Genomic DNA, 12,683 nt, shown 5'->3' on the forward strand with positions numbered 1-12,683 from the left:
GCGGACCCGTGGCTCAGCCACACCGCAGTGTAACACATCCGTGCAAATGGCCCATTATAGACACGTAGAACCACAAGAGGGGTCATTTGACTTTTCTGAAGCTTTGTAGAGTGATAATTATGATAATTAGGCGTGTTTAATAGAGCGGTACATGTTTCCCCTTTCCCCCAGGAATAAGAGCATATACTGGCAGATTCTGTTCAGAGGCCTCCTCAACCTGCATGCCATGAGTTACTGGCTGGCCATGACCTCTTTCAGACAAACTGATGCATCAGCATAGCTGACATTCTGGCAGGCAATTAATTGATCACCATTAGATATTGTCTAAACATAGCAATGATCAAGAAAAGATTATTGGTAAGGGATAAATGAAACCTTCTATGTGAAAATGTGAATAAGCAAAGCCAGCTGTTTGGTGCTACTGTTGTGGCAGATTTTTGTTTGTTAAAACATTGTGAAAAAAAAGTTGTAAAAGGTTGTAAGATGACATTTGTTTATCCATGTTTTACTATACCTCAACCCAACGTTTTAGCAGCGCAGAGTTGTCTTTCTGACCCTTTCATTGCAGTATCCCACAGCATGTAGCCCAATATATTTTTATAGTGTACCTCCTCATGTAAAAAGAAAAGGGTGCAGTGGACACAGAACATGTGGAAACATTATATGTCCATAAAAGAAGGAATGGGGAGAGGGGGAAGGGGGGCAAGAAAGTTATCATACTAAAGTTTGACTATCATGAAAAGGATATTGGATCTACCATGTCAAATCAATTAGTGGGCTAAGCTGAGTCAAAAAATACGCTGTGGTGGTGCTGGTGGTGGACAAAATGCATCAAAAATAAAGAACAAAATGGCCACGTATAAAGAAATAGTGTGTTATAGGCACAGAATAAGCCTGGGGCTTTCCAGGCTGTATTTGTGAAACAGTAGATGTAAAAAAAAAATAATAATAATAATAATAATCAGCTCTGCGTCCACCAAAGACTAAGTTAGTCTGATAGCCTAATAACCCATAGGCAGTTTTGATCTTGGCTGTGGCCCTATAGTGATAAGGTCCTACACTGCGTCAGCCTATGTAGAACACTGAAAACATCTCCATTCTCTCCAGAGTGACTTAGAATACTGCTCAGCATTCATGATTAGCACTGCCATCAGATCAAATACAGACAGACGTTTGTATTCAATCAGGTCATCACAGTGATTATCGGTCCATGAGTAAACTGCTGAACTAAGAAGCTTCAATTCATTCTCACATTTAAAATAGTCAGTCATGCATTCCTGACTGTAAAAGACACACAGTAACTGTAGCAGGAAATGTACCACTCTAGCTTACTGTGACAAGCTGAATGACAGATACCTTAAGTTGATAACCCTAATTTGCATTATTCATTGGGTTTTTATAGAGGTTTCAGTACGTTAAAATAACAGTTAGCTGTAAAACAGCATGTGCTTAACCTTTATTGGTCTTCAGAGAATCGTGCCACTGCTGTGAGGAAATTTTGAACAATGTGCCATAATGTCTCTTTCTATACTGCAGTCGCCCACAGAGGTCTGATTATAGTCGAGGCTTTGACAGAGAGTACGATTGCTTCTGCCAATTCCTTTTTTGCAATATTCTAAACACACATTTTGAAAATAGTGCACTATACTATTTCTTAGCCATGTTATGCAGACACAGTTCCTAAATAAATCTGCAGTTTTACACTGTATTCATTGAAATAAAGCATTCATCAAACAAGTTCTTTATTTATGATTGTTGTGTTTATGCCATACGAGATGATTTCTGCATTTCTTCATGTTTTAAATCTTAATGCAACACAATGTGTTTTATGCTAAAACTGGACTGAGGTGACCAGGACGTGTGGTTAAAATGCCCTTCAAAAATAATTGCACTGCATCTAGTTTTAGTTTGTGATATATGTCATTAGTTATGTTTGATGTTTTGTCTTTATTAGCCTGCAGCCGTTCACTGACAATTTAAAAGAGCTTTGCATCACAAAGACTACAAAGCAGACATTGTGTGAAATAGGAGAAACAGATTAGAAGAATGGCCAGCCTGACATTTAGATAAGCATCTCAGAAATCTTTGCATCTTTAGAACAAGGAAATCAACTCTGTGGTTAGAAGCCTTGGGATGTTACCGTTACAAGGTACTTCCAAAAAGAGACACTGTTTTTCTGATGTGTTTGATAAACTCCAGTACATCTAGAACTCTTCTGCTCGTCTGCTCGCCCATTCCCGTTCCTGTGATCACATCACCGCTGTCCTTCAAAACCTCCTCTGACTCTCTGTCCCACATCGGATCCAATTCAAAGTCCTTCTGCTCCCTCGCACAGCCCTCCATAACCAGGCCCCCCTCCTACCTCACCGACCTGCTCCACCACCACACTCCTTCCCACAGCCTCCGCTGCTCTGATGCCAAGCTCCTGTCTCCACCACCCAGGACCAAGCACCCGACCTGGGGGCGACGGAGCCTTCACCATAGCTGTCCCCTCCCTCTGGAACTCTCTTCTCAAACACACCTGAGACTGCGCCAATATGCCCATGTTCCATTCACTAATCAAAACTTACCGCTTCAGAACTGCCTTTGATGTGTCAATACTGTTGTGTTGTTTTATATGATCTTTTTTTAACTTGTGTAAAATATTTTTGAGTAAAGAAAAGTTCTCTATAATATATATATATATATATATATATATATATATATATATATATATATATATATATATATATATATATATATATATATATAATGGCTTATAATAGCAGCTAGTATAAATAGATTTTGTTACTATATAGGTCTGTATGACGCAAGAACACTTAATTATACTTTACTTAAGTATATCTCCATTAAATGATTAAGTATAAGCCACTTAGATTGTTCTGTGTACTTGTCAGTATAAATCAAGTAAACTTAAGTATAATTCTGTTGTCCGTCTTTACATTAAAAGTAAACTGAAAGCCTACTCTCTTAGTTTAGAAGAAGTATACTAATAGCACACCTGAATACACTTATTTTTCGTCTAATTGGATTACAGAAACATCTTCATTTCACTACAATTTGCATTTACTTGTATGACCAAGAGTTTACTGTAGAATATTTCTGGATTAGAATATTCTCTAATGGGAGTAAAACGTTGTAAAGTGGGAACAATTCTCTTTCGGCGTTTCCCGGTAGAATCAGTCCCGTCAGCTGTCGTGGATCCATCCGGTTTTGCGATCACAGACTTGTAGCGTAAACCGTAGCGTAAAATATATATATATATATATATATATATATATATATATATATATTATATTATATATTATATATTTCTTTTATCATTATCTTATCAAATGCATATGACCCACAACACTTTTGTTGGAACTCAAACTGAGTGCAGTTATCATAACAAAGAGCATTTGTTAACCATACAGCCTCTGGGCATTTAGGGTTACTTTAATTGATAGTTAAATAAGTTGGTAAATAAGGATTGGAAATAGTGAGATTATGTGTGTGTGTGTGTGTGTGTGTGTGTGTGTGTGTGTGTGTGTGTGTGTGTGTGTGTATGTGTGTGTGAATTGTGTGTGTGCTAGATGCATTCTGATAAAAAGCAATGAAATATTTTAGATGAGACATATCCAGTAGAGTATTATGGAAAGAGTATGTTTGTGAAAAACACTGCATGACTGTATCATAGGTGATCAGGCAATAGCTGTGAAATAGCATTATGCAGAAATGTTTTTGCTTTGAAATCACAAAATATGACACATCCAGTCCTTTGCTGATGTACATGGATCACACTTTTTATGTCCTTAAGTTTTTTTTAAATATATATATAAATTAGAAAACATAGCATAAAACACATAACAAAACATGTTTAATATATTGACAGATTGAACTATTTTCATAGCAAGAAACATCTAGTGCATAAAAAACAATTTGACCTAATTTGAAAAGATTTCAATCAACATGCATGTGATTAGCCTACTTGTGAATTATTTTTCTGATGAAATGTACAGATTTCTAATCATCATTAAATCCATGATAAATATGACAATTACTATGTCCTTTATATCACCGATTCTGTTTTTACCTTACCAACAGGCTTTTAAAAGGAGGCCTAATATATACCTTCAAAACCATTTTTGTTTTTTTTTAAAGATTTTTTTTGGGGCATTTCAGCCTTTAATGGAAAGAACAGCTAGATATGAAAGGAGAGAGTGAGGGGGATGAAATGCAGGAAATCGTCTCAGGTCGGAGTTGAACACTGAACTTTCTGTGTCGAGGTATACACCTCCATATGTGCCCCTGCTCTACCAACTGAGCCAACCCAGCCACATTCAAACATATTTTAATCTGAATTAAAAGCTGTATTAATAACTCATTATAGTAACTACACTGTTAAAATGTAAGTAAATGCATGTAATTGTATGTGACTGTTATCCAGTTAGACACAATATGCTACTACCCAACCCTACTGTCACTGTACAAAAATGCAAGCATAAACTCAGCCACAAGAGGGCACATGTTTACGGGGACACATCCTACAGCTCATACTGCACTGCACTGATACCATGAAAACCAAACCCACCAACCTCTTTCCACAGGGATATTTATCTAAACTGGCATAGTGAAATTGTTTAAATGATGACATCCCTTCATGAAGTTCTCTATTTGTGCTATCATGTGTGACAAAGTGATGCTATCCCAGCAGGTTTGTTTTTCATCAAGTAGAAATCCACAATTAGGCTGTGCACATAGTTTCAGGTTTTCATTCTGAGTCACTCAAGGGGAGAGGATATCTGACAAGGTAAAGGTGTCGCAATACTTGACTACGACTTGATCCCCTCTTTTTCTGCTTTCACTTAAATGTTTCAAAGAAGGCCTACATTATTATGGCCTAAAAAGCCATATGTCGATGTAATGTGATAGTATGCTCAAAACAAGACATTTTAAGGGGTCATCTTGGGCTTTGGGAAACACTGAACGTCATTATATAGACTAAACAACTAATCGATTAATCGAGAAATTAATCAACAGATTAACTGATAATGGAAATAATCGTTAGTTGCGGCCCTACACTTAAATACGTCTGTGTGTGCTGGTCAGGTCGTCTTTGTAGATGTAGAATCACCCTGTAACCAATCATACATATTAGAGTGGTTATTGAGCTATTGGAAGTAAAGGGACTTTTAAAGTGTGTGATAGATGACGTCTTTTCGTCATCATTTGCAACTACCTGGCCTGCATCTTTAAAAGTTAAGCACGAATCCCAGAAGGACAGCACGTCAAACATTAGACTGATATCTACAATGGGATTTAGCTGTGTCACTGCTGATCGCACTGCTCGGCGCTGTCCACTGCCCGTGGTGCTGAAAAGGCAAAGGGACAAAAAACAAAAACCACGGTGCTCCTCAATGTCGCCGCAGGCGCTAAATTCTAATTATACGGCTATTAAATAAACCTTAAACATACGACCCACACTTGTGACAAATCAACTAGGTGACACAGACCCGATTGCGAAATCCATTTGAACAAGTCTCGTCTGGATGTTGCGATAAACTGGGTTTAGTTATGGTAATATGATCGGGATGAAGCCTGTTAGTCGGCATGTCCCTGTTCACGGGCTGTGCCCTGGGACGGTTTACGCTACAAGTCTGTGATCGCAAAACCGGATGGATCCACGACAGCTGACGGGACTGATTCTACCGGGAAACGCCGAAAGAGAATTGTTCCCACTTTACAACGTTTTACTCCCATTAGAGAATATTCTAATCCAGAAATATTCTACAGTAAACTCTTGGTCATACAAGTAAATGCAAATTGTAGTGAAATGAAGATGTTTCTGTAATCCAATTAGACGAAAAATAAGTGTATTCAGGTGTGCTATTAGTATACTTCTTCTAAACTAAGAGAGTAGGCTTTCAGTTTACTTTTAATGTAAAGACGGACAACAGAATTATACTTAAGTTTACTTGATTTATACTGACAAGTACACAGAACAATCTAAGTGGCTTATACTTAATCATTTAATGGAGATATACTTAAGTAAAGTATAATTAAGTGTTCTTGCGTCATACAGACCTATATAGTAACAAAATCTATTTATACTAGCTGCTATTATAAGCCATTATATATATATATATATATATATATATATATATATATATATATACACACACACATACATATACAGTATCTCACAAAAGTGAGTACACCCCTCACGTTTTAGTAAATATTTCATTATATCTTTTAATGGGACAACACTGAAGAAGTGACACTTTGCTTAGTATTAAGTGTACAGCTTGTATAACAGTGTAAATGTGCTGTCCCCTCAAAATAACTCAACATACAGCCATTAATGTCTAAACAGCTGGCAACAAAAGTCAGTACACCCCCATGTTAAATTCCCATAGAGGCAGGCAGATTTTTATTTTTAAAGACCAGTTATTTCATGGATGCAGGATACTATTCATCCTGATAAAGTTCCCTTGGCCTTTGGAATTAAAATAGCCCCACTTCATCACATACCCTTCACCATACCTAGAAATTGGCATGGGGTAGATTCCCATTAAAAGATATAATGAAATATTTACTAAAATGTTAGGAGTGTACTCACTTTTGTGAGATACTGTACACACACACATACATATATATATATATATATATATATATATATATATATATATATATATATATATATATATATATATATATACATATATATATATATATATATATATATATATATATATATATATATATATATATATATATATATATATATATATATATATATATACATACACATTTTTTAACAGATTTTAGGGAATGCTATGATTTCTCCCATTTTTAGGATATTGATCCTGGTGCAAGGAGAAGAAGAGGTCTTGGGAACCTACGTTATGCGACACGATGGAGCAGAGCCCACAGATGGACCTGAGGATGTCGGTTTCATAATTGAGGGAGTTGTAGTGCTGCACGATCTGATGTGGCAAATGGGCCATGGGCTGAACAGCACACACACACAACACACACACACACACACACACACACACACACACACACACACACACACACACACACACAGGGTTGTCACACAATGCTTACACTGAAGGCTCAAAATCATTAAGAGAGCACTTTGACTTGTCTTGCTAATGGAAACATTAGCCGACACTTGAATAATAGCAAGATTGCTCGTTACAATAGTAGCACTCCTCCCTTCTCTCCCCCTACACTTGTTTCCTGCACTAAAATTATTTCAAGACAGGCTTTATAAGGGGCTTGGAAGCTACTGTGCAAGCAGGAGTATATGTGTACTGTATGTGTATGTGTCAAGCTGATGGTATGTGATTGATTTATTGTAATCTTCTTGTGGCCCCACCATTACACTAACAACATGATATTGTTCTAATGACAGAACCTGCTTACCCCATAGCCCCCTCTGTGTCATTACACTGACTCCCCGTGGTGGACCGGGTCAGCAGGGGATCCCAGGCCAATGACCCTGAGGGGACATGAGCCTTCACAAGATGAGAGAAATAACTCTGGGGTAGGGGGCCAAAATAAGTAGTGTGGTAAAGTGGTGAGACAAAGGAAGTGCAGATGACCTCCTGCTTAAGTTTGTCAAGTCATACGCAGTGGTGGAAAAAGTATTCAGATCCTTTACTTAAGTAAAAGTTCCACTACCACACTGTAAAAGATAATCTGTTAGAAGTGTAACTCCCACACTGAAAATGTTACATAAGTAAAAGTATGTAAGTATCATCAGGAAAATGTACTTAAAGTATTAAAAGTAAAAGTACTCAATGCAGACAAACCATCACATTTTAGAAACTGGAAACAATCCAAACAGTTCTGTCAATCAACTAAGTGTTTAATCGGCTAATCATTTCAGCTGGACTTGCAGGCCTGTATATTGTTGGGTAGTTTAATTCATAATAGACCATCGTATTTTATAAATTACATGTGTTTTGTGTGCAAAAATCTTATTTGTAAAGTAACTAAAGCTGTCAGATGAATATAGTGGAGTAAAAAGTAAAATACTTCCCTCTGAATGTAGTGGAGTAGAAGTTGAAAGTGACCTGAAAGGAAAAGACTCAAGTAAAGTATGTCAAATTTGAATTTATTTACAGTACTTGAGTAAATGTACTTAGTTACATTCCACCTCTGGTCAAACTGCAAGAACATATAAACTCTTCTACCGACTTGGTTCACGGCCAGATCACTCTCAAAGGTCTCAGGTTACAGGGAAGTGTTCAATAAAAGAATAATTAATATAATTTCTGTGTGTTTGTTTTGTATGAATTAGGCCCCAAAGACATTCTCTTCTCATCCATCACTTCCTATGTTTAGGAAAATTATAATATGACTAACCCTTCTGTCAATTCATTAGGTTTGGGTTATTAGATCAGTTATGATTCAAGTAGACGTCTCTGTTTAGTTTAGCTAAATCACAAAAACACAGTGGGTATTCATCTCCACTTAGTGTTGTTTTAAGTAGTGACACTGGTCTCAGGAGTTAAAATCCATCTCTTTCAGGTTTCTCAAAGGGACTCCTTCTCTTGGTCATCCAGTCGGTGAGTAATGCCACTTAAATGCCACCGTGACAAAAGCTTGAGAAAAAAGGAGAGGTGGCAGGCTTCCACTGGGAGCTGTAGGCAACACTGTGTCTAGGGCATTGGGCTTCATTTCACAGAGACTGCAGGGCTTAAAGTTAAGGATTACTTTGAAATCTGCATCCCCTACCATCAACCTTTCCCGCTATAGCCCCCCCTCTGTCATCCCTCCAGCCGTCACTCCCTCTCGCAAAAAATAAAAAGCTGTCGCCACAGAGCAGGGGATGAGTTGGGAGCAGATCCTCTTTGATGACAGAGAAGGATCCTTTTGTTCCCTAATCCCCAAACAACACCTCCCCCCTTTTCCCTATAAGTCCAACTGGATGTCAAAGGGCTTCATAATCAGCCAGGGGCTCAAAAGTTATTAGTTTAGTTGTTTTACTTTAAAAGATTGGAATGTGCAGAGAAACAGTGACGTCTTGTACACTTCTTGCAAAAGCATAGATATTCCGTTTCATAATTTTGGTACTTTCAGTGTGGAAGTCTCTAGAGCAGCGAGAACTTAAATGAAACATAAGTAAAAACCCTAACAAGGCATATGACACTGGCCAGTGATTGTCATAGGTGGATCCTAAGGGAACAGCCATTAGCCACTGTGCATGCTGTCAAGAAAGACGGAGTCACCCAGAGATGGACAGTTCCAGGATACATTTCCTGTCTTCCTGTGTCTGGCCTTTAAGTGTGTGCAAAGTGTGTCCTCCTGTCATTATCATATTGGACACACAAATTTCACAGACGAGATGAAAGTGTTCCATAACATCTGCCCTTTGATGGCTTGTGTCCCATCAAGATGACCTCAGAAATAGCCTGAGGAGAGCGATTATCACCACTCTGTACGCACTCCTCATGTGATCACATGCTTGTGTGAATAGCGTGTGTTAATGAAAAGGAGAAGGCATGAACTTGTGTGTTAGTGTGCATGTCAGAATATGTCGGCACAGACATATGGCCTAACGAGCATGCAAACACTCCAGAGACCAGGGAGAAGAGGTCAATGTCCAGGGTCAAAGAGTCAGACATGTCTTGCCTAGCCATTTCACTTTATCGCTCAAAGTAGACTTTCCTTTGTCTTGAACTGTTGGATCTTCTCTCTGTCAAGTTGAAAGAAATGAGATTATGAAATAATGCAGTGCAAAGCCCTCATGAAAGAAATGTGCAGCGACTCCCTCTAGTGTATAAAAGTGAGAATGCAGCAAAGGATAGTGATGAACCACATGCCTACTGTTATAAAATGATGAATTCTACATTAAAAAACCTAGAGCTGCAAAGATTAATTGATTTCTTGTCAACTATTTAATTAATCGCCAACTACTTTGATTCTCGGATTCCAACTTTTTAAATGTGAACATTTTCTAGTTGTTTTACTCCTCCATGGCCGTAAGCTGAATATCTTTGAGTTGTGAACAAAACAAGACATTTGAGGACGTCATCTTGGGCTTTGGAAAACACTGATCGACATTTTTTCACCATTTTCTGACATTTTATAGATCAAACAACTAATCGATTAATTGAGAAAGTAATCAACAGATGAATCAACAATATAATTGTTAGTTACAGCCCTATAAAATCTATTTTGTCTGTTATGTTTTAATGCTGCCTCCTGTTGTCACTCTTCTCAGTAAAATTAACTAGTTCAAGTAAAGTTATAGGCACAAAAAAGGAATAAAGGCAATAGAATTTGTTTTTACATACATACACCCATATACATTTTAAAACAAAACAAAACAAAACGAAGTGCGGTGACCCAAAATATATTTTGGGGTTCAGTGTCTTGATCAAATGTATTGGGTGAGTAATGAAGGGTACAGTAGTTTTAACAACAGTCATCAGCTATTTTTGGTTGCTTCTTTTTGCGTTGGTAAGTAAATCAGCAAACTTAATGCAGTCTTCTTTTTTTTCAAATGACCAGCAGTTACAGTCATGGGACCAGGCAATATTGATTTTCACAAGTAACAGTATGACTAATCAATACATTGTTACAGATGGCTCTATCAGGGATGGTGCCTGTCAGATGATTGCTGTGTAGAGAAAGAAACTGTTTTCTATCAATCTGTGTATTAAAAAATCAAATCTTAATAGCTTTATGGGTAGTGGTTGAGATGGTTTGAGGATTACCACCCTCCCCCCCCACCCCCAAAGCTTCCTCACTTCCAGCTCCTAGATCTATCTACTCCACACCAATCTTCCTCATCTGAATCGCTCTCTCCCCCTGTCATGCTATACTGACGCAAACAAATGAGAGGACGGAACTGGCCTGAAAAAAAAAAAAAACAAGGCCATAAGGGACAAGCTGTGGGAGAAGTACAAAGAGCTACGAGCCAAGGCCAAAAATAGTGGTGAGACAGACAGCTGGGAGAAAGACAAACTTTTACCGCATTGTAACTCCAAACTTCATCAGAAAAATGTAACAGCAGTGCAGGCAACTCTTACATCCCCTAAATCCGTTCTTCTTGCTAAGGATTAGAGATACTTCCTATAACTGTTTTTATAACGTTTAATTATGGTAAAGCATAATAAAGCATCTCTATGTCTCTTCAGTTCTTATTGGTGCAAAGGTTATTGCAAATGCTAAAAGCTATGGTGTTAGGTACTGAATGAAGATGAGGGAAATACATAGCTTCACCAGCTGCTAAAAGTTCACTTAAAGTATTTAAATGTGTTATAAAAAAAACTACATTCATTAACACAAAATAAGTGAGTCTATAAACCTATATAGCTTATTTGAAACACAGCTACTATATTTATAGGTTAACTATTTGAACAAATTGTACTGGAGAAATGCATTTTTTCTTTTGTTTAGTTTTTTAGTCGTTTGTCTTTAGTTTAAGAAAGGAAGCCAACTACTGGGCTCACCTTTCTTCAAATTCTTGTGGCCAGTTATATTTTATGAATGGTATACCAATTATAAAAATATAAGTCAAGCTACTTTCAAGGACCATTGCACCTGTGTGGTTTTACTTCTCAGGTCTGCAGGATATACTGTACATCTACACTCTAAACGATTTCCTTGTATATTTACAGTAAATTACAGGCAGCACGGTTGCCAGCAAGTTACTGTAAATCGATTTTACAGCAAACTACTGTAGCTGTACTGTAATGCAATTTACAGTATATATAAACAATAATGTAAAAGTACAAAACAGTATTTTACTGTATTTTTATGGTATTTTGTAATTTGATGGTATTGTACTGTAATATGCAGTTTTATTAATATTGATATATTACTGTTAATTATTACTATATTATTGTCGTTGTGTTGTCGGTCCAAGCAGTCAATTCCTTGTCTTACCTTTTGCCATTGTTGTTCTTTCTCCAAAATATTTTCAACTTATACATCCACGATTTTCAACCATTGACATATATAAAATGGACCAACAGAGCTCGTTGCTCTGGACGGAGACCAGTGAAGGATATTAGAAGCACTTTTCTGGTGAGCGCTGAGCGTTACTGCGCAGCCTCCAACTAAGAGAGACAAGGTAAATGTGACGTGAGCCACCTGTCTGAGAGTTGTAAGTCTTCTGGTAGCTGTGCCAAGAGAAATCTCAATCATTCCCAATCTTACAGAGACGGAGAGTATATGTAAGGAGATAACATGGGCACAGGCTAATTATTGCTAACTAAAATGCTAGTTAACATCAGTAATTAAACCTAAACAGCTAACGTAAGTCGAAACTGCCTGCGAGCTTCTCCTGTACTATACGGTAATTCCTCTACTATGCGACAGTAAGTCGCTTGGTTATGACACAATCGTTAGCCTATTTTTATAAAATCGTCTGCTACAGAGCTATAACGTGAGATACAAGGTAATGGAGCCTTTTATACATTGTCGTGTTTCTTTAGAACTAAACAATGGACAAATGGAGTTTTTACACGCTTCAGATGTAAAGTTATTCGCTGTCAAAGTGACGTCAAAATTAATGGCAGTCAATGGGATGCTAACGGGAGGTGATCGCTTTGTAGCATCAAAATGGCGCCATAGGAGGTTCAAGTTCTGACGTGAAGCTTTCCCCCTTGGTTTTCAACATTGACATATATATAATGGACCAATAGACCCCGTTGCTCTGGACGGAGACCAGTGAAGGC

The sequence above is a fragment of the Perca flavescens genome, chromosome 12, assembly GCF_004354835.1.
Source record: "Perca flavescens isolate YP-PL-M2 chromosome 12, PFLA_1.0, whole genome shotgun sequence".
Lineage (NCBI taxonomy): Eukaryota > Metazoa > Chordata > Actinopteri > Perciformes > Percidae > Perca > Perca flavescens.